The 22,054-nt window shown below is 60.9% G+C and overlaps 1 protein-coding gene across 1 annotated transcript in view; it reads right to left on the minus strand.

The window, feature by feature from the left end:
- LOC117652675 (neurotrimin-like) overlaps nt 1-22,054 on the minus strand; it is a 53,586-nt gene that overhangs the window by 16,984 nt on the left and 14,548 nt on the right. Inside the window, exon 2 of the mRNA XM_034397766.1 lies at nt 263-363. The gene's annotated coding sequence lies outside the window, so the exon portion shown is untranslated. The remainder of the gene's footprint in view (nt 1-262; nt 364-22,054) is intronic.

Here is a 22,054-nt window from a genome sequence, read left to right on the forward strand (position 1 = left end):
GCTCTGCCGCCAGCTCGCTCCGGCTCCTCTCCACTGTCCCGCCCTTTCATTTGCGTCTTTCGTCGCCAAAGTGACGCCGAATCCCCGGGGGCTCGTGGGGCTCCACGTCTCGGCCGGAAACGGGCGGCGATTCATCATCACGGCGGGGCGGGGCGGAGCGGGCGGCCGCTGCCCATTGTCACGCGCCTTATTATGCAGACGCAATGCCGCGCAATGCCGACGAGCCACTTTGAAGCATAAATCAAGAAGCATCGACGCTCACCTTGTAGTTGCCCAGGTCGTCCACGAGGCAGGTGAGCACGGCCTCTCTGCTCACCGGCGCGGACTCATTGACGATGGGCGCGTGGAACCGCGGCGGGTTGTCTGTAAACAAGAGAACGGTACCAGAAATTATTCAGAGACACATGCTGCTGTCCTGCTGCGCCGGCCGCTGCTGTCCGTTGGACGGGGGAGCGCGCGTCGTGGAAGGAGGGGGTTGGAAGGGGGAGGGGGGCGTTTTTCCACTGTTGTCTGCCTAGATGAGGTGCGGGGGAGCGAAGCCGTCTTTGTGCGGGCGGCCCCGCCAAACCCACCAGCCAGCCCGGGCCGAGGGCAGGGCCCGCCAGGCAGGGCCCGCCAGGCAGGGCCACCAGGCAGGGCCACCAGGCAGGGCCACCAGGCAGGGCCACCAGGCAGGGCCACCAGGCAGGGCCACCAGGCAGGGCCACCAGGCAGGGCCCGCCAGGCAGGGCCACCAGGCAGGGCCCGCCAGGCAGGGCCACCAGGCAGGGCCCGCCAGGCAGGGCCACCAGGCAGGGCCACCAGGCCCAGGCAGGGCCCCAGGCAGGCACCGGCAGCGGGCCACCAGGCAGGGCCACCAGGCAGGGCCCGCCAGGCAGGGCCACCAGGCCCCGGGCGCTTCTCGCTCAGCACTGGAGGTTGTTCGATGGGCTTTGATTTAGTGAGGGGCCGCACGCTACGCCTCGCCTCGCCTCCGCGTCGTGGGAGGAAGTTCTGTGCAGAATAAACGCACGCACCGCTCACTGCCACAAGTGTATCCGGAGGACCTTGACGAGACTGATGAGACAGGAAACCTCATATAGCACGCGTGGAGCACCGCACAGGTGATATGCTAATATGGCCTGTCGGGAATTGGAATGTAACTCAGGCAGTGTGTGCGAGAGGGAGAGGGAGGGAGAGAGAGGGAGAGAGCATCCACGGAAGGAATCTTGGTCCCACCACTGTCTCCCCACAAGGATCTCATCCCAGATCCGAGGTGTCACATCCGTTGAGGTGTGAAGCCACCTTTGACGCAACGGGTCTGTGTGTGTGTGTGTGTGAGAGAGAGAGGGGGGGGGGCATGGCGTCGGTGATGGGAAGCGGTGCTCAGAAGGGTAAGGCTCGGCGTTAGGGAGCATTCGGCTCACCCGAAATGCAAGAGGCAGGATCACACAGGCATTTCAATTGTCGCCCCAACCACCGCCCCACCCCGCGCACACACTACCCTCGCAGACAAGCCTCCACACTGCCGAAGGACTCGCGCGATTGGAGCTGGCGCTGGTTTGAGCGCGGCTCCTGAGAGAAGTCACAAACAAAAAGTCAGGCCTGGTGGGGCGTTGTGGAGGCAAGACCCTAATTTGCTTTTGTTGTTGCTTTTTTTTCGTGGGGCGATCTATACGCAGTGGAACGGCGACGGCCATCCCCGAGCCCGGAGGGCGCTCCCCGGGCCCACGTCGTCGCGACGCCAGCTCGCCGCCTTAACGCCGCGCCCTCACGCGACGCCATGCCGCGCCGTGCCGCGGTGCGTACGGGACGAAAAGTGCGCCTGGCCGAGTGGCCGCCGCGGCGAAGGCAGACGAAGGCATCTCGCCGACCCTCGGCCCGGCCGCCCCGGCGGAGGGAGCGAGACAAAGGAGTGCGACCCAAACACGGCCGCAGGCGGGCCGCAGCGCCGCAGAGGCCACAGGGCCGAGGCACGGCGGCAGGGCTGGGGAGGCTCAGCGGTGCGACCGCAACCGACAAAGCTGTGCCGAGCTGTGCCGAGCTGTGCCGACCGCATGCAGGCAGTCGTGATCCGAAAGCACGAAGCGGGGCGCGGCAACGGCTTTCAATGTCCGCGCAGGGCATCCCAGACGCTCAGAGCACGCGCTGTTCTCCGGAGTTACTTCCCATTCATTTCCCGTTCCTTCACAAACGAACAAAAACTTTAAACGCCTTGCGCTCTTGTTGAAGCGTTCTTAGTTCCTTTATGCATTTAGATGAGGCACCTGCGACGACCTGCGCGCTTCAAGAAAAGCGCCAGGCCAGTAAAACACATTCACGCCTAAGTCTTGCCAGAGTAATTGCGAATTAATTGTTGATAGACCGAAGCGTGATTGATGCGAGCCCCGCTCCCCAGCCAGCTCATGTCGCGTGCAACCGAGTGCCTCACTTCCCGCTAGCATTTTCATGAAGCTAATCCCGGCTGCTCCGGCGCTGCAGAGTTCATCTCCCATGCGGGCCGAGTACTCGGGGCCCGGAAACTGATCGAAACACGGAAACCGCCACCTCGTCTCCTATGCACACCGGAAGGAGGATTCAACGCGCTCCTAGCAGAGAAGAATCAGCTTTTCCGCTAACAAATAGTATGGACAGTCCGCGACAGAGTTTTACAAATCACCTTAACTTTAAACTGTTTTGCAGAAGGAAGCACTGCCGTCGAACTGCTCAAGTAAAATGCCTTTTGCTGTTTGTCTGGAGCGGTCTTATCCACGCACACAAACACGTCATTCACAGGGCACCGTCGGGCTTCCAGTTCAGCTTTTCCTGCCGGTGTATATTTAATCGCATCCTCATTCTCCCTTGTCGTTCCCAGAAACGGCCAATTTAACTCCCACCGTACGTATTTCCATAATTCAGTGCGGCTTCCCAAAACCCAGGGCTCCCTTCCGTCAGTACCAGAGGCTACCTGCCCCCCCTTCCCCCCGTTCACGGGAGGTATCACTGCATGCTTGACATTACCAACTGACATTTCAAGCTAACGGTCAAAACATGGTGCATCGGCCGGCCGTCATGACGCACAGGGAGTACCCGCACCAGCTTGGGACTTTTGCGATTGTTTTTTGCGCCGTGCTTTTCACGTCAGAGCGCGCGAGTATTTTTGACATTCAAATTATGTGGCCGAATTTCTTCACGCCGCGCCGCGGCAAAAATTATGTTCCACCCGCAGTTCCGCTGTGAAGAAAGAAGCGGGCGCGGTATTACGGTCACAAACAACGTGCGGGGGCCTCGGCCCAGCCCACCCCAGCCCGCCCTACCCCGCCCCGCCTCGCCAGGTGGAAGCGAAGTCCGTTCCGGGGACAAACGAGGCCCTACACTAGGACAGGCCGGCGTGCCGCCGTTCTCCGGCGTCTCCGTCCAGAACGTGCGGAGAGCCCCCAGCCGGGCGGCCGGATGGAGCCCCACGCCTACTGTGCCCGAATCACCGAGCCAAATCAACACCTTTAACTCTGCTTTCGGTACGGCCAAACAAACTGTTTGCAAAGGAGTGGAAAACATCGCTTTTTGCAGAGTCGAATGAAATCGTTTCCATTCCACAAACTTTTCTGTTTCCTCGCGAGAAGCGAATTTACTCTCCCCGATTCGCCACGCGACTCCATGCACACGAGAGCTTTCCACCACGTTCCCGACCCCCAACTTACGTTAAGTGAAAACCGACAACACTGTTCTAATCACACGCCTGAGCGGCGCGGCGCTCGCATCCTGTCTCGGCCTCGCCCTTGGTGCCGTCCTTGGCGTCGTCCTTGGTTTTGGAATCGGTCTCGGCAGTTGTCGCTGTCCATCGACGCGCCGTGACGCGACGTGACGCGACACAAGCGCAGCGCTTTTTACTGGCCCTGCTAATTTAAAAACTTTTTCAGCTAATGGCGGCGTGCGGCCCACAGTCGTCGTCGTCCACCCACACGCGTGCGCACACATTCATGCAAAGTGCTGCTTGATTAACTATTACCGAGTCCATTAAAACTTTGCGCCAAGATCGGCGCAAAAAAAAAACGGCACGCCGAAACGGCAAAAAGCAACATCAACACGACAGGCAGTTTCCGGTTCGATACGATATCTGCGCAGACCGACAGAAAATCTACGTGCCTCCGACCCCCTCATCACACACACACACACACACACGCACGCACACAGTCACACGCACCGCTACAAACGAAGGCAGCGACGCGCCTCGTGACGAAGGGAAAATAGGGCCGGCGAGCAGGCCGGGCGAAGGGGCTTTTGTTGTGTGTGACTACCGCGGACTGCCGGCACTGCACGCCGGGGGCAGGTATAACGATTCCGAGCATCAAAACCATCGCCATGGCAACGGTTTCCAAACGGAAATGGACTTTTTGTTGTTCATGGAGCCGCGGCCAGCCTAAGGTGCACTGCACGCTGAATGCCTGATTGTTTGCGTGGGTCTAGGCCCACCACCACCACCACAGGGACGAGGCGCAAATTTCCAAGAAGGGTGCACTAATTTATTCGAGCGGAAATGAACGTGTGGTGGGCATTGATGGAAAGTGACTGAGCAGCATTCCTTGGCGCGCCTCCGCAACAGGTCGGCGGGGGCACTGTGGGGGCAGGGGAGGGGCACAAACACTTTGAAAAATACATGTGTGTGTGTCCCGCACCGTCTGGCTGGCCCGAGCACGGCACGCGCGCCCAGGTTGGCTGCCTGGCTGGCTGCCTGGCTGGCTGCCTGGCTGGCTGCCTGGCTGGCTGCCTGGCTGGCTGCCTGGCTGGCTGCCTGGCTGGCTGCCTGGCTGGCTGCCTGGCTGGCTGCCTGGCTGGCTGCCTGGCTGGCTGCCTGGCTGGCTGCCTGGCTGGCTGCCTGGCTGGCTGCCTGGCTGGCTGCCTGGCTGGCTGTCTGACTGCCTGCCTGGCTCGGGCCGCACGACGCCACAGTCCAAACAAAATGCGCCACTTTCCCAAACTTTGCGGAACCTTCGTGGCGAAGGCATAAGCGGCGGGGTGTCTGAGACTAGCACAACAAACAGAGCCGAGTGGTTGGCCAACGACGTGCTCTTGCGTGCCACCCCGCCAGGCCACCAGTCCGTCGCAAGGTCGATGTTGCAGCCGGTGATCGCCAAGTAAACGCCCCCGCCTCGCCTCCCCCCGGGCTGGCGCAAGGCTCGCGGCTCTGTTGGCCGCGTGAAACGAGCGGCAACTTTTATGATGAACAGGTCGACAATAACCGGGGCAAAGTTGGCGGCCAAGTCGCGTCGCACGGCAGGCGCCAGGGCACGCCGGCACGCCGGCCGGGGGACTTGCACTCATCACCCGCTTGAGTCGTGTCGCCGCGCTCCGGGCGCCATCGAGACGTAGCGGCGCGTAGCGGCGTATCCAGTACCACACCACTGCCAGACGCAATAACGACCACAACGGCGGCAGCCAATCAGAAGGGGTTTCGTTTCGTCCGTATCATCCCAGGTGTTATTGCGTGAGCCGCGTGTGTACAAACTTGGGGTCGACAACTGTTTACCCGGAGGTCCGCCCCACCCTTCCCCGCACCGCCTCACCCCACCCCGCCGCTTTATTGGCTGTCGTGTCGTCGCGTTCCTCGGCCGTGTGACGAAATCCCGGCCGAGGTGCAGAGTGGCGTAGTGCGCCGCACGCCAGACGGGCCCTGCAGGCCCTGCAGGCCCTGCAGCCAGAGCATCGCGTGCGGCCCTTGCAGTGTGGCGCCACGTGCGCCGCTTGCGCCGCGTGCGCCGTGCACGCTGACATTCTAATAGAGCCGATTCATTCGTCACTCCTTCGCAGCGAGCGACTCCGTAATTAGTTCCGCCGGTCCAGTGACTCGGCTCGGCTCGGCTTGGCTCTGCATGTGCGCGCCGCTGCACCTGGTGTGAGTGACACGGAGTGACGGCACGGCGGCGTTACAAACCTTTAACTCGCGCCCTTCATAGCTCGGCGTTCCGGGGCCATCCCTCCCCGAGTGCAGATGCACCGTAGTGTCACCGTTGCCCGCGGTGTTGTGCGGCCCTTGGCCTTGAACGTGTGTTCGGCTGAGACGCTCGCCGAGAGCCCTCCGTCCAGCCATCCATCCGTCGGGAGGGGAGGACTCCGGAGGACGCCAGGACGCCCCGAAGGGGGGTCTGATGGTCGCGTGCCGGCCGCGCGTTAGCGGTGGAGTCCGCCACCAAGAGAAGGAACGCCGCCCCCACCTCCCACTTTCACTCCCCCACCCCCTCCCCCTTCGCCGAAGAAACCCGATTTTCTGATTGTAGGAAAAGCTGGGCGATGAGGTGAGTCGTGTGGTAAACGGCGTCGTCGCGCCCCTCCCCCGCCCCTCCCCCGCCCCTCCCCCCGCCCCTCCCCCGCCCCTCCCCCGCCCCTCACCCGCCCCGTCGAGCCGCCCGGCCCGGCCCGGCGGCCACCGCGGCGGCGAGCTCTTTGGCGGCGCCGCTGGAAGTGAAGGGAAGGGCCTCCCCACCTGATGAAGGCCACGAGGGCCGCGATGGCCCAGACGCGGAGTCATTTCTCGGCCATTGACACGGCATGCACGCCGGTGTAGGAGGCGCGCCCCGCCTCGCCGTCTCGCCGCAGTCGCAGCCGAAGCCACTGCCTCCACAGAATAATAGTTCGGTGGCTTTCTTCCCTCCTCCAGGGAGAGCAGACCAGAAGTGCGTGCGCTTGGAGGAATTAAGGGCCGTCTGCCGAGCCCCGCTCCACCCTTCTGTATCTTCCCCCAAGGGCCGCTTCCCTAAACGCCACGGCCCTTGTTCTTTTGCCCGTTATAATAAGGGCGAGAAGTGGTGTCGCGTGCCGTGCAGCCAGCCGGGGGTTAGTGTGAAGCAAGAAGAGACGCTGGCGGTTCCACGGTTTCACCTCAGACCTTTTTTTTTCTGTGCTGGTGACAAATTTTGTGTGTGGTTTTTTTTTTTTTCAATGAGGACACTTTGCGATGATTGAGTCGAAACCGAGCGACAGAATCATGCAAATTGGCGTGATTCAGGCGCAGTCGGGCTTGTTCACAAGAGTGGCGACGGCGACAGGGCACGCCACTGTACCACTGACCCGGCCGAATCCCCAACTCGATAATCCGCGCTCGAGAGCTCGAGAGCCGCTGGCTGGGCCGACACTGGCAGACACGTTTCCAACTTTCTCGACGAGGACCGACCCGAGGCCAACCGTCAGCTTCACACCTGCTTCCCTGCCAGTGGTGTGGTAGCCTCCCCCCCCTCTCCTGTCCTGCCTAATTCACCCCTTGTTTGTGCGCATACTTCATTTCCTCGCCTTCAGCGCTCTCACCTCTGTGCTAACAGACTGGATTTTATTGCGTTAAGCAGAATGGCAAAGGCCGGCTGGGAACCTCGAGAACACGGAGGGGGATACGACGAATGAGGGAATTAGTTTAGCAGTGAAAGCAGGTAAACATTTTGTGATAAGCAATATGCCTGCCTGCGCGAGGTCTGGCCCGGCGTGGCGGTGGAAAATGTTGAGGCGCCTCAGATCAGACTTTGTTTACTCCTAGAGGACTAGAAGTTTGCTCGCTGTAAATGTGCAATCAGTTTGACCCTCCGAGTGGGAACATGTTGAGCAGATTCCGATAACGAGATAAAAAAAAAGGGGATGAGTTCCAGGAGTTTGATTCCGGCCCCAGCGATTTGGTCTGAATTCCCCTCTCTCTCCTTCAGCGGATCCTAATGACTACTTTCGAAGCTCTCCAAACATGCAAAGTATCTCGTCCTTCTTGACTGCGGTGTTCGACTCGGGCATCGTCCACAAGCTAATGATAACAACACCGGTAAGCCGCGACTGCCTTACACTTGTCAGCATCGGGAAACAACAAGGCATGAGTGCGGGCCAATGGGAGGGGAGGGCGGTGGAGTGCCTGGCCCGGGCTGGGCGCCGGGGCAGCAGACTGATTCCGAGAGTCGTTTCCATCGCTCTGTCTCTCTCTCACCTATACGCGACGCCCCATGAGTGCGAGACAGAGCGACGAAAACAACTCTCGGAATCAGTCTGCTGGATCGCGAGCTGCTCATTAAACCGTTCTGCAGTCGCGAACAGGCGCACTGGCAGAGCAGGCAGAGCAGGCAGCATTGATTGAGATGCAGGGAGCGGAAAGAAACAGTGCTGCTTGGCTGGGCCCGGCTGGCGCGGCTGGGCCGGGCCGGGAGCGACGCTGGGACGCCATTGATCGCAGGCACTGCCAGGCACTGCCAGGCAGCCAATGAGTGGACGAACAAGGCGAGTAATTGCACGCTCCGCGAGTACGCGCTGCGCTACGCCCTGCGACGCGCGACGCGCTCATCGACCGCCTTCAATTTAATTAACAACAATCGCACCGAATTGGGTCGGGAAAGAACGGCGAAGGTGTGGCGGTCGATATCTTCCAGTGGTGCCGCCGCCACGCAAATTTCAACCTCGTTCCCCGCTTCCGGTATTGCTATTGCGTGGCGACGATTGCAGCGCGCTCCCGCCCGCTCGGAGGAAGGCTTGTTCCTGCTCGCTGTCCGCGCGAACGCTCTCCCCGCGTGAGCCCCCCCCCCCTCCCTCTCTCTCTCTCTCTCTCTCTCTCTCTCTCTCTCTCTCTCTCTCTCTCTCGCTCTCCGCGAGACTGTGTTAACAACCGCGGGATTAGCGGCAATTAGGCCTAAGTGGCCCGTTCCACCTGCCGCAATAATAACCAGTGCAAGCTGGGGATCGCTTGACCCTCGATAGGCAGAGCCGGACCAAAATCAAAGCGCTCCCCGCGCTTACAATACCATGAAAGCTAACTTAAAAAAACGCTGAAGAAAACATTTTACAATTTATGGGCCTGCATCTCGGGAACAGTGATCGCAAGTGCATTCAGATTCACATTTAATTTCCTAATTTTCTTATCTCATGTGCAATGCTTGCAGCGGTTACTGTTTGAGAGGTAAAGACATTCGGTTGTCGAAAGAAAACCGTTTTGCCACCAAATGTGCGAAAACGCCCCCCTGTTCGCGGTTTAGTTTTGAATTCCCGCCACGCTCCCTTGGAGGGACGAGGGGCTGGGGCGGGGCCGGGCGGGGCCGGGCGGGGCCGGGCGGGGCCGGGTGGAGCCGCATTGAGTGTTGGATCACGTGCCGGCCCGCGAAATGAACGGCGCAAACAATCCAACTCGGCGACACTTGTGCTGCTGCTGCGCCGGCCGCGTCAAGTTGCTCTTCCATTCCTCAACGTCGAGGGGGCCAGAAGAACGCCATTGTGTCACACACGGTGTAAGTGGCCGCGTTGTTTTTGCCGCCAGGTTTTGTACCCACGAGTGTGACCTCATTCCGAACTTGTTATACCGCCGCTGCTGCCGTAGTGTAGTACGTGCCCGCTTTATTCCCACTGTGTTGTTGCCAGTGAGGGCACGCACGGAATCGGGTTCCCGTCAAAGTCGCTCACGGTGTAGGGGGAGCGGAGCACATCGAACGCGTGGAGCGTCCGGGAAACAAACTAGACGACACAGACGCCATTAAAACTGCGGTTAGCTCAAAGGCACCGTATGCAAAACCAACAAAACGTCTGAGTTACTCGGAGCGAGGGTCGAGGTTTCCCGCACTCGCTCGGCCAATAAGAAGCAAGCAGCCTCCCCGTCCCAGCCCGCCGTCCCAGGAGATGCATCTTAATTGATATAGTGGGTCGTCGTGACTCATCCGTCACTCCGTCGCCCCGTCGCCGCGTCCCCGGAGCCTCTTCAGGGACTCTTCGGGCCGGGACGAAGACGGCGCGTCTTCTCCGTCTTTGTTTGTTCACCCGATTGGCTGCGAGAGGGACCGACAGCAAGCGGGGATGGAGTCATCTAATAAACCGGCCGCGCCACCATTTAGCACCCAATTACCGAACAAACAACAACAACAACAACAGCTCTGCTTGTCGGGCCTTCGCGGCGTCGGCGGAGTTGCGGGGAACAAGCCTTCCAAATCGGATGCGTGACAAGGGGCACTGCCAGGGGCACTGCCAGGGGCACTGCCAGGGGCACTGCCGGCAGCCATTCAGCGCGACGCCCCTTCGCGTCCCGCCGCGTCCCGCCGCGCTCAGTCGGCCCGGCTCGCCACGGCTTGGCAAGATCACTAACCTAACCTACCGCCCCGCGGCTCGGATGAGTGTTGTCGTTGGGACTCGTGGCCCAGAAATCGCACGGCTCGCTGAGGGTGCTATTTTTCCTTTCTGTCGAAAACAATGCCGAGAGGACGAGAAAATTGGGGAATAGAGTAAAATATTGTTTGAACGACGATGTACGCAGTAATAGGGAGCTTGGGAAGGGGTCTCCTTCACCACTTAGTACTGACCGCAACTGCAACTTTCGAGACGTGCATTGGCGGCCCTTGCGAGCTGTCCGTCCATCAGTGTGGCTCTGGATAGCGGCCTCGGCGGCAGGGAATTTGTTGCGCTGGTTGCCGATATTGGTGAGGCGGTGCCCGGCGGTGCCCGGCGGTGCCCGGCGTTGCTCAATCCCAGCCTCTTCTATTGGTCTTCATTTGTCTGCGGCAAGACTGATCGGCCGGCCGCGCCGGCAATCCCTTGCAGTGCTCGTTAGTACCGAGGAGGCGGCCGACCCGACCCGGCCAGCTGCAGCCTCCCACCGTGTGACGCCACGCTCAGCGCCCACGAAAAAGGAAATTTTTGTTTTGAACTCGTCTGAGGAAACTTTGGGAGCACTGCGTTGGTGTGCAGGAACCACGTGGCAACACGCCCCCCCTTCCGCCCCTTACAAGCAGGCGGCCTAGCCAAGCCGTAAAGCGCGTTCGAAGCACGCCACGCCACTTTCCAGCCACATAACCGAGCGCGCTTTAGGCAATCAAAGCGGGGCAATCATCCACCAGAGCACGCCCTCTGTGTGTCGAAGCAGACTTAAGCTTTATTTTGCAGGGTTAATGACTCCAGCCAACCCCGCGGCCCGTCTGTGATTTTCAAAGTGGGACCAGCGAGCCTGCCTCGCGTCGGTCCGAGAGGTCCCGTTTATTCGCCCGTTTAACGGTCCCACGATTCCGAAATGCATCACAACGCAGGCGGCCTGCACGCGGCGTTGCTCACATTTTCCAATTTTGTTTTCAGGTTCTCTGTTGCGGCTGACCCGGAATGTCAGCTAATACGTTCCGGGAAGGAACAGACGGTGATGTACGCACGAAGAAAGCCCCCGCCCGACCTGCCAGCCCGCCGGCGGCCAGGCCTGCTGGCAGCCAGTCGGGGTGCGCTTTGCTCAGCCCGCCCGGTCACCACCCGGCATTTACAGGGCCCATAAAATGCACAGTTGCATTTATGGATGCTATAAAAATGCCATTCCTAGCCGCAGCTATGATTTCCAGAAGTCGTGAATGAAATTGCTAGGGATTGGGCAAAAATGATTCATAAAGAATGCCGCATGCAGCGCGGCGCGGCGTCGTCGCCGCCACGGCGGGGCCCTGCAGGCCGTGTGTCATGCAGGCCCGGCCAGGCCGCCGCTGTTCATTCCAGTTAGCGGCCTCAATAAGCAGTGTAGGCAACGGCGGGAAAGATACAGAGCGCTGCAGCCTGCGTGGAGTTAACATTGGCGACCGGGATCGGAGGGGATTGAATGTGAGGGCGCGCGGCCTGGCGGCCCGGCGGCGCGGTGGCTTGTTTACGACGCGCTGCACCGCCGGCACCGCCCGGTGCACGTCCAGCCATCAAGGGACTCCACCAACGCCGCCACTGCTGCGGGGCCTGCACTGCAGGGTCTCCACGAGGAGGCGACGCTGACCACGGCCGAAGCGGGCAGCGCGACGCCGGCCGAGGAGGAACATGCACTCGGACTGGATCTCGGAGAGCCCTCCAGCCAGGAATAGAAGCTCACGTGACCTCTATAAATTTATGAAATAGGTCGCCGTGAAGACGCCGCTGGACGCGCAAGACCCAAGTCCGTCCGAGGTTGAATTCTACACAGCCATTAGCCAGACGAGACGGACTTCTCGGGAAGAAGGGCGGGCACCCTAGCGGCTCTCCATGTCCGGTGTAGCAATGCCCCTGTCGCAAAGCGAACCAATGTGTTTTCTCGGGAAGCTGCAGTGACGAGGATATTGGCACGACACATCGCTCATCAGCCGTCGGCCCGGCTCAGCTTGGCCCGGCTCGGCTCGGCTCGGCCCGGCCCGGCTCGGCTCGGCCCGGCTCGGCTCGGCTCGGCCCGGCTCGGCTCGGCTCGGCTCGGCTCGGCTCGGCACGGCTCGGCTCAGCACGGCTCGGCACGGCCCGGTGGCCACGATGAATATCACCGCCTGCGTCATATTCGCGGAACTTGGCGCGGAGCCGCGCGCAGAGTGCACACCGAACGATATGGCACCAAAAAGTTAAAAAGGAAACGAGGGATGGGAGAAGCGCGTGAAAAAAAGGAAGAAATATAGGGAAAGCGGGAACATAATGCCGGGCCCGGGGCCAGCCAGAAAGCGGGCCAGCGGTGTTATATGTCTTGATAATGTAAAAGCCAATTTGTTTGACAAATTATTATGAGACTATTAGGCGCCGATTGGCTCGGCACACACGAGCCGCTCGTGACCAATGGCGTGCGAGGAGCCTCGAGGGAAAGGGGTGGGGGAGGAGAAGGGAGAAGAAGGCGGGAGGCTCTTCACGCCCGCAATCTTCATTTGCACGCTGTAAGTGGGCCATTCGGTCGGATCGCTTACTGATGGCCCCCGCGGCGCCTGAGACGCCAGGACTTGGCCAGGACTTCCAGCGTCGCCCCGAAAAATATGCCGCCGTAATAACTATGTGTGTTGAAGCCCCATCTCCCCGGTCGGCAATCAGGCCGTGATGGAGGCGGGGTGGTGGGGCGTGGCGGGGCGTGGCGGGGCGCGGCGGGGCGCGGCGAGGCGCGGCGGGGCGGGGTGGAGCGGGGCGTGCCGGGCTTGGCCAGAGTAATGTATGCGGAGGCGCCAAGCACCAATCGCCATGAGAAGACCAACGGGAAAGCGGGCGCGACGTCCCAGCGCATTTCGAGTCGAATTCCCTCCAGAAATGGACTTAAATCAAAAGCAAGGTAGGCTAGTGTCAGTAGATTGATTTTGAGACGAGGAGGCTTTTGGTGCCACCATGTGTTTGACTCGTGAAAAAAAAATCGAAAGAAAAATTGTGAATGGTTGGTGTTGGCCAGTCCGCCTGGCGGGTAGGCAACACATGGGCACCCCTGTTCGGCGGGCGGGCCTACGCTGGCTTCCGCAGGCGCGCGGGCGAGCACGTGCGCGGCGCATGGCGGGGCTGCACGCTGCAGGCGCGAACCGCGCGAACCGCGCGCACCCGCCGCACGTCCGATTCGGTTCGCATTTCATTGCCGGCATCATTCTGGAAAAGAAAGTGGAGTTCACTCCCCTCTTGGGGGAAAGGAGGGGGGGGGGATGTCATACAGCATTGCAGCAACCACACCGCAGCCAGGTACAGAACTAGGGTTACGGTCGCTTAAAGATGGTCGTAAAAACAAGCAACTCCAAACACATAGGCGTGCGCTGGGTCTGGAACGGGTCTGGAATGGGAAGGGTCAGTGGGAGGGGAGGGGGGCGCTGGGGATACAGTGCCCCAACCAGCCGTTCAAATCATGCCATCTCATTTTCCAATCGGGAGACTCACTCGGCGCACGCCAAAACAACCTTTTTCTTTATTTTTTACGCAGTGGCTGCGGCACAAGCGTACGAGCGCCGCGACCACGAAATCGTGCGCCCTATCGGGCCGCCGTATTCATACGGCGACTAATTGTCTGTAAGCCTTAAACCGCTTTGTTGTTTTTATTCCAAGTTTTTAGGGACAGTCGTAGTTTTGATAAGCGGCCCGTGATTACTGCCCCGCCAAGGCCACAAGGCCGGCCGGTCTGGCCGAGCTGGCGGCACCGGGCGGCGACTGGCCGACTGACCCGAAAGCGCAGCGGCAATCGTAAGTACAAGCGCGATGCAAATGAGCGTCATAGCAGATACACTGGAACCGTGCTTTTGTTCTTCGAGATTGCGACGCGGCTATGCTTTCCCGAAGCATTTCCGAAGCTTTCCCAAAGCTTTTTCAAAGATTTTTTTTTTTCAAAGCAGCTCGAGGATGCGGATGGAATGGGCGCGGTATCCTGATGGTACAGGCAAAGCCCCAAGTTTCGGCATCCGCAGCGTGTTCGAACTCACCGACATGCTCCCCGTCCGACACGGCGCCCCGCCCCGCCCACTTCCTCGCCTTAATCTACAATCATGTTCCCCCTCATGAGGGCCTCCGTCGTGCACCGATCCGGCGCGGCGCGGCGCTTCCAGGAGGGCGCACGCAGCAACAACAACACGACCAAATTGGCGGAACAAGGAACCTCGTCCGTCACAAAACAAAAGCAAAGCAGGCCGTTTTCGTCACACGGCACGCACGCACGCGCGAGCCGAGCGCGGCCAGCCAGCGGGTGGTTCATCGCGGGGCACGCGATGCAAAGTGCACGCAACGACACGCGAATCGCGCGACACACGCGGCGTTCGCTGTGCGAGGCAAAGAGCGAGCGCCACCGCTCTGGCCGCCCCACAACAAAGCCATGACGCTGGCCGCGCCGTGGGTCGCGCCGCCGTCAAACGACGCAGCCTCCCTTCGGACGCGGCGGAAAGTGGCAGCGGGTCGCAGCGCGGCCTGAGTCACGTGGCTCCCTCAGCACGCACTGCTTGGCCTTCTTTCCTGCCCATGCTGCTGCAGGGGGAAGCCGCCCTCCACCCGCCCTCCACCCGCCCTGCCATTTCGGGCGGGAATTAGACTGAGGAAGTGAGGACGCGGCACGATGAGGTTTATTTAGTGAGCGCTTCCGACCCGTTGCCGACCCGTTGCCGACCCGTCGCCGACCCGTTGCCGACCCGAAAGGAGGGGCCGAACCGTACCGCGCGCCCCTCCCTGCCCGTGGTCAGCCGAGGCCGTACGGCGGGCGGTCGGGCGGCGGCCAGGGTGAAGACACGGGGCCGACCGACATCCTTGTGCTTTACGACATGAACCCCGTGAGGGGCCCTGCTCCGTGGGGCCTGTGCTGCAGTGTGTGTGTGTGTGTGTGTGTGTGTGTGTGTGTGCGTGTGTGCCGCGGCCTCCGCGAATGTGAACTCTGGCCGCTGTAGCCGGCCATAAAGGCGGCGCCGTGACCTGTTACTCCGCGGCGCCGCGGCGCCCTTTCCTAACGCACACGGCAATGGAATCTGCGAACCCCGAACCTCGAACGCCGAGCCGCGACTCCAGCGGCCTGGAATGGCAGCACACAGCGCCAAAGGAGGCACGCCGGCCACTCGGCGACCACTCGGCGGCGGACGCAAGGACCCCAGGAGCGACGCCGCCGACGCCGCGAACAGTTCGCAGTGGGCCTCGCGAAGGCTTCGCGAAGGCTTCGCCGCGGGCTGGAGCGAGCCTTGGGGTGGGCCTCGGGCCGGGCCTTGGGGAGAGTGGAGCCGCGAGCGTCGGGCTGGAAGGCAAAGGCGCTGCAGCCACGCGCACTTCTTTGGTTGGCGCGACCCCACTTTGGCCGGTCGTCCGCGGCGGGGGGCGTGGCGGGGCGTGGCGGGGCGTGGCGGGGCGTGGCGGGGCGTGGCGGGGCGAACAACATCAACATCGTTAGAAAGAAGTAGCAAGGCGTTCTGCCTGCCACGCCGCCACGCCACTGTACCCCGGTCCGACGCAAAAGTCGTCGCCAAAGTCGTCGCCAAATTGGCGAAGCGTGCAAAACTGCTTGAATGGCTGCTGGGCAGGGCAGCGCTGGCGCACGCTGGCGGGGCAGGCCTCTCACGGCGCACCGTTGACTTCTTTAATAAGCAAGTCTTGCACCGGACAGGCCCGCTCTGCTGGCCACTGGAGGGCCCTGGAGTCCTGGACCCCTGGAGGCGGTCTCGAACTGACCCTTGGCCGTCCTTGGCCTCCCGGACTCCCTAGTGAGGTCCGGCGCGCGCCGAGAGGGCCGCGTGCCGCGTCCTCGAACGGGACGTCATTTGCACCGCAGTGTCGCTGCGGGGCTCGCAGGCACCCGGACCACCACAAACCCAGACAGCACCTTACTTTCCAAAACAAAACTATGCTTCAAAAAATAAAACTGGTCTTGGAAAAAAAAAAGAATGGGACAAAAAATTTTGTGTGTTGGCGTTTAGATTGCCGTGGAGACACAGCAGGTCAGACGAAAGTGCGCCGGTAGCCGCGTGGGCCGCGCCAGTTTCCCTCCAAATTTCACCTCATTTCACTCCCCGGCCGCCCGGGCCCGGCAGCGTGGGATGGCCTTCCCGGCCTTCCTCGGGCGATGAGGCCCGCACGGCCCGCCCGCTCCCATACAGCGTATACATATTTTATTTGGCAGGCCAAAGCCCTCAGGAATATCCGTTAATTTCGAGTCCCCAGAGTTCATTTTTATCCAAACGTTTATACACACAACGAGGCGAGGTCCGGCCGGGATGAGAAAGGGAGGGGAGAGGGGGAGATGGCCCATTTAGGTAGCCCCCTGCAGAAGCACACACAGGGCCCGGCTTGTGGCTTTGGTGTGTGAGTGTGTGTGGGTGGGCGTGTTTGTGGTGAAATGTCCCTTTCCTGCCTTTTTTGTCCCAGTACCTTTGTGAGGTATGTAATGGAGACGGTGAGTGGATGTAAAAGTTGAAACGCGTTGCACTTGTGGAACCTGGGTTACATGATGGCTTCTGAGAAATCCAATTATTTTCGTCGAGTCCTGTCGGAGTGAAAGCGGAAAATGGGAACGGGAACATATGAAAAGGGGGAAAAAAAACTGTAAAATTATTTTAGGGATCAAACGCGGGGAAATACGGTTGGAAACCAATAGCCCTCTTTGCCGTTTAGGAGATATGATCGAAAAATTGACCCGCCCCGCGTCACTCGGTGTGCAGCATACTGGCTGCGATATGTTTGGCTCACGTTGCTGGGCAAAGAGTATAAAGAGTATAAAAGAGATCTATAAACGGCTCCGTCTCATTTGGCTGGGGTGAGGACACCCTCGACGACATCTTCCCTAAATGCTGTTCGGCGACGCAGTCAGCAGCCGATTTGCCACCTAGTTTGGCACGTGCTCACGCTTGGCCTCAGGATTTCCTGCCCCGGAAGAGATCCTCCGACTCCCCCGAGAGCCAGACACATCAAAATCAATCACTCAAAAACCGTCTCGCAGCAGCGGAGTCTACGTATCTTTCTTCTGAAAGAGAAACGCCTGTTTTCCGCGTGTGTCTGTGTGTGAGTGTGAACGTGTGTGAGAGGCGGAAGGATAGGGGGAGGGCCCGTGTGATCGTTTACTCAGAATAAAATAAGGAGCTGTTTAGCGTAGTAGTCTGCCATACACCCTGCCCGCCCGCGCTGCTCCTATAACGGCGATATGAGTGGGGATACTGCTTCAATAAAGGGGATATCCTTGCAACAGCGCCCGACGCCGCGTGGGTGACTTGCGAAGCGGGCCGGCGATCTGGCGGTACATGAACGCACACACCAGCACCGCGATGGGGCGTCGTTAGTAGGCACTGTTAGCGCAGCTTGCGAAAATCATCGGGACACTCGCTTGAGCAGCAAGTGGCAAGACGTGGCGTGGCGTGGCGTGGCGTGGCGTGGCGTGGCGTGGCGTGGCCTGGCGTGGCGTGACGTGGCGTGGCGTGGCGTGGCGTGGCGTGGCGTGGTGTGGCGTGGCGTGGCGTGGCGTGGCCTGGCGTGGCGTGGCGTGGCCTGGCCTGGCGTGGCGTCCTTGATAATTGCCCTGACATGGCCGCCAAGTGGAGGCGAGGCGAAGCGATCGCGGTCCACCGCCACGAGGTGGGTCTGGGACTCGCGCCGCGGGGAGCCTCTCACCCCCTCCAGGCAAACAAGTGCCTCGCGCTGACCAATCCAGAGTCCGCGCTGGCCGCGCTGGCCGCTCCGTCGTCTGGCCGTTCTAAGGGTCAATTAGCGGTCCGAATGACTGGACTCGGCTGCTGCCGCTCGGGGGATCGCCGATTTTGCGGGTCCTTCACTGCTAATTACGCTGCTGACTGAGACGGCGGGCCGTGGCGCCGCGCCGCCCTGACAGCTGTTGCTGCAACGCCAGCCAGTCCCCGCGGAGTCTGCGCCCATTAATGCTTCACTTTTATTCAGGGCAGCCTCACATCCCACGTGCCCGGCGGCCCAGCCCATCTCCCGGCGCAACAACAGCAGCAAAAACAGCAACAAGCGACCGCAGAAGCTGGCCGCCCCGCCCGAGGCCCGGCCTGGCCACAGAGAGGCGAAATGCGATGCATTGCCGGCACGCCACGCCAAGCCGTCCGTTTTGGATTAGGCTAATACAGGCGCGTTAATATTCTAAAGTGACTCGGATGCTGGCCTGCGCTGCCGGATTGACCCTCACCCCGCCCCGCGCTGTGTTGCGGGGGAAGGGCGCAGGCGGGCTGCAAGGCGCGGGGAAAAGTTGCTTGCAAACGAAAGAAAAGAAAGAGATGGTTATTGCGCTCATCCAGAGCCTTCTAATGCCGTGACATATTCGAGAGCTCTGCTTGTTGTTGTTGTTGTTGTTGTTGTTGTTGTTGTTGTTGTAGACTCGAGGGGCTGGCCGGGATGTTCGGCGTGCGGCCTGGGATTTGGAGAGGCCATTAACGTTGGTCCGGCGCCACGCGTCGTACAAAATAAATTAATAAGTGGCCGGACCCGTGGCCCATAATATTAGCGAAAATGATAAAAAATAATGATGCCGCTCGGAAAGTGGCGCAACTGAGCGAATTAAAGGAGAAGCAGACCACGGTCCACGTGTTTGATTTTTTTCTAACCCACTTTTTTTCTCCTCCTCTTGCCTTGCCTTGTTGGCAGTTGGCAGTGCTGGCGGCTCCTGAGGTACGGTTTCGCGGTTTCGAGGCTGGTAATGGCCAAGTCGGGGTTATTAAATCCAAGTGAACTGCGGGACGGCGGGGCCATGGCGGGGCGGCGGGGACGTGGAGAAGGACTACTTTACTTTCTTCCAAAACAAGCCTCGCGGTGCTGGCTGCAATGGCTGCGCGGGGTGGCTGGCCGCAGAAGCAGTGCGCGCCATGCAAATGAAGGCAAACAACACGCGACTCTTTCCGGAGAAAACTTTGCCGCGGATGGTAAAGTTCGATTTTCACGCGTTGCTTCGCTTTTTTTCCCACGCTCCCTGAGTGGCAAGTGTATATAGTGCGCTGGTAGCACGGAGAGGGAGTAGTACTGGCTGGAGGCACCACGCTAAATGATCCATGGTTTGTCCCGGAGGACCACCACGCCTTGCCCACCATGGCCTTGCAGATGCAGCGAAGCAGTGCGGACAGAACCGCCCCACCAGGCCCCGCGATGCTGGCCGAGGTTCCAGGGGAAAGAGGAAATGTGAAAAAGGGCGAAACCGGGGGAAACAGGCCGGGAGAGACGGTGACAGGTAACGGTGCGTGTAAGGAGCCCCGAAGGGACGTGGAGCACACACTGGGGACGCCGCGCCACGCCACGCTGGCTCTGACGAGGGTGGGGGAAGGTCAGACATGCTAGTCAAACGACCAGGTGCAGTGCAAGCATTGATATCGTGCTTTCGATCCTGTCCTAAATGAATTCGCTGAACCTTTATTTTCAGCGGGGACGCGCAAGCTGCTGATAGACGAAGCCCAACGGGGTCGCCCTATAGGGTAAAACGGGTTCCCAAAAAATCCGTTCACGAGCAGCTTGCGGCTCGCATCTCATCAAGGCCCTGCCGGCCCTCCCCTCAGGATTAGCGCGGCGCATTAATCGATGAGAACGCGATTCGCGGCGGGTAGCTTCTTTCCGACCGGCCACCGCGCCGCCCACCCCGTCGACCGCCCCGTCGGCCGCGCCGTCCCCTCAGGGCGCCCAGATTACGCCACAATATAAAGCTGTTTTTTTTTCGGTGGGCGTGTGTGTGAGTGTGTGCGTTGAATGGAGTGCTAGGGCTAGGTGGGCAGCACCGCCAGCAGGCACCGCCAGCAGGCACCGCCAGGCACCGCGCGCCGCTGCATCCCGCCGCGCCGCCGGCCACCCTGCCGTCCGCCAGCTGGCTGCCAGCCCCGCCAGCCCCGCCAGCCCCGCCAGCCCCGCCAGCCCCGCCAGCCCCGCCGGACACACACATATATTCTTTTATCTCATTTTTGTTCCCTTAAAAAGATGTGTAGCGCGCTGACCGGGAAGTGGCCGTGGTTATCTTTTATGCGTTGTCTCCCTACACAGGCTTCTAATCTCCGTTCCTACAAAAGGGGCGAGGTTTATTACGCGCGGAGATGAGGCAGCAGAAGAATGGCATGGACAGGCTTGAAGCAATCCCAGCAACCCGGGCGGCATCGCGTCCGGCATCGCGTCCGGCATCACGGGGCACTTGGCTTGGCTGCGCTCCGGCACTGCGATGTGTGTTTGTGTTTGTGTGTGTGTGGGGGTGGGGGGATGGAAGAATAATGAGGTTCGCTTGCAGGTGCAGTGGCTGTATGGCTCCTCATCACAGCGATCCGCTTAGCCGCCGCCGCCGCGAGATGGTCCAAAAAGGATATCCAGATTTTAAAACAAGTCATTTGTAGCCTCACACATGGAATTTTCGAAATTCTTACGGATCCGCCAAGGTTGATGACGTCGTCGTTTGTATTTTGAGAGAGAGAGAGAGAGAGAGAGAGAGAGAGAGAGAGAGAGAGAGAGTGCTTTTGTCTGTTGCGTACAGTCGGGTTACCTTCCGGTCGCGTAACGGACCCGAGGCAGGACGCTGGAAGATGCCTCTCCTTGAAGGGCACCGAAAGCGAGAGCTGGCTAATTGACTGATGATGACCATAATCCGATCCGGCCGTCGGCGCCGTCGGCCCGCTCGACGCCAAGCTGCCCCTCGGGGAGAAGTCGAAGCAGGGAGGTCCAAGGCGTCCCGGACTCCCCCCCCCCCCCCGCTTTCCCCTCCCCGCAGGCCGCCGGCGAAACACATCCGCCCTCCGAAGGCCCGGGGCGGGCTAGGCCTGCCCGGCAACCACACCGTGCAACGCCACAGCCACAGCGCTGTACTGACTGCGATTCCGTATGCGTCGAGGGTCATGTCCCGGGAGAAAGCGGCGGACGAGGGGGCGGGGGAGGGGCGGGCGGCGGGGCTGCCAGGCCCGGAACTGGCAGGCCGGGGCCACCGACTGCAGCCTTTTCCGGCCCACGCAGCCGCGGCTGGTGCGACCGGATCAACGCACCGGAACGCACCGGAAGGCGGGTCCTGCATTCACTGTAACACCTTGTAAGGGCGGCCAAACAGCCCCGGGCGCGGCGGGGCGGCGGGCGCGGCGGGGCGCGGCGGGGCGTGCGAGGGCGCTGGTACAACACGGTAACCAGGCGCCCTGGCCGGGACACTGCTCGCGAGGACGGCGCGGGGCGGGGCGGGGGCCACAAGCCATGAATAAAGCAAACACGGGCCGGGCCGGGCCCCGGGCGGGGTGGCTGACTGAGGCCTCACTTGTCCAAACAGCCGCAACCACGGGGCAGGGCGGGGCAGGGCCGGCCTGGCCCGCCAAAGCCCGCTGTTGTCGCCCCAATCGACTTAGTTCGGTTCTACCGCCGCAAACCGTGAAAAACAAGATAGAGGAGACGACGAGGGCCTCGGGCGAGGGATCACGCGTAAGGCGATGACGGCCTCAGCCACTCCAGCGGCTCGCCGAAATGCGACACGAACTGAATGGAAAGACCCCATACGAGGAGAGACTGGAGAGAGTGCCTGGAGGGGCACTCCAGGGAAGCCGCCCTGTCCAGGCGGCGGCAGGCAATGCCAGGCAACGCCAGGCCGGGCGGGGAGCCGTTTTGTCTAGTCATGCCGAGGGGGAATCGGTAAGGAGGGGTGGGTGCGCCAAGGCTTCGCCGAGGCTGCGCTTTGATTTAGGGTGGATAGAGTGCTCAGGCTCCTCAGCAGCGGCGGCCGGGATGCCGGGATCAAAAAGCATTCAGGCGCAAGCGAAAACAAGGGGCGCCCTAGTCCGGCAAGGTTACGGTTCTGCCGCGGCCCTACGGCCCTTCGGCCCACGGTGGCGTGGCTGGCGTGGCTGGCGTGTCGGGCCTCCAGATCAGCTCGCCGCCCGTCCCTCATTTCTCCAGTAGTTGCGGCCCCTCCCGCCATTTCATGGGGGTCTTCCTCGCCTGTTATTGTGACTGATCCTACATGGTTTATTCCACGAAGGAAACAGCTGTTATG

The sequence above is a fragment of the Thrips palmi genome, unplaced genomic scaffold (assembly GCF_012932325.1).
Source record: "Thrips palmi isolate BJ-2018 unplaced genomic scaffold, TpBJ-2018v1 HiC_scaffold_10, whole genome shotgun sequence".
In the NCBI taxonomy this organism is placed as follows: Eukaryota; Metazoa; Arthropoda; class Insecta; order Thysanoptera; family Thripidae; genus Thrips; species Thrips palmi.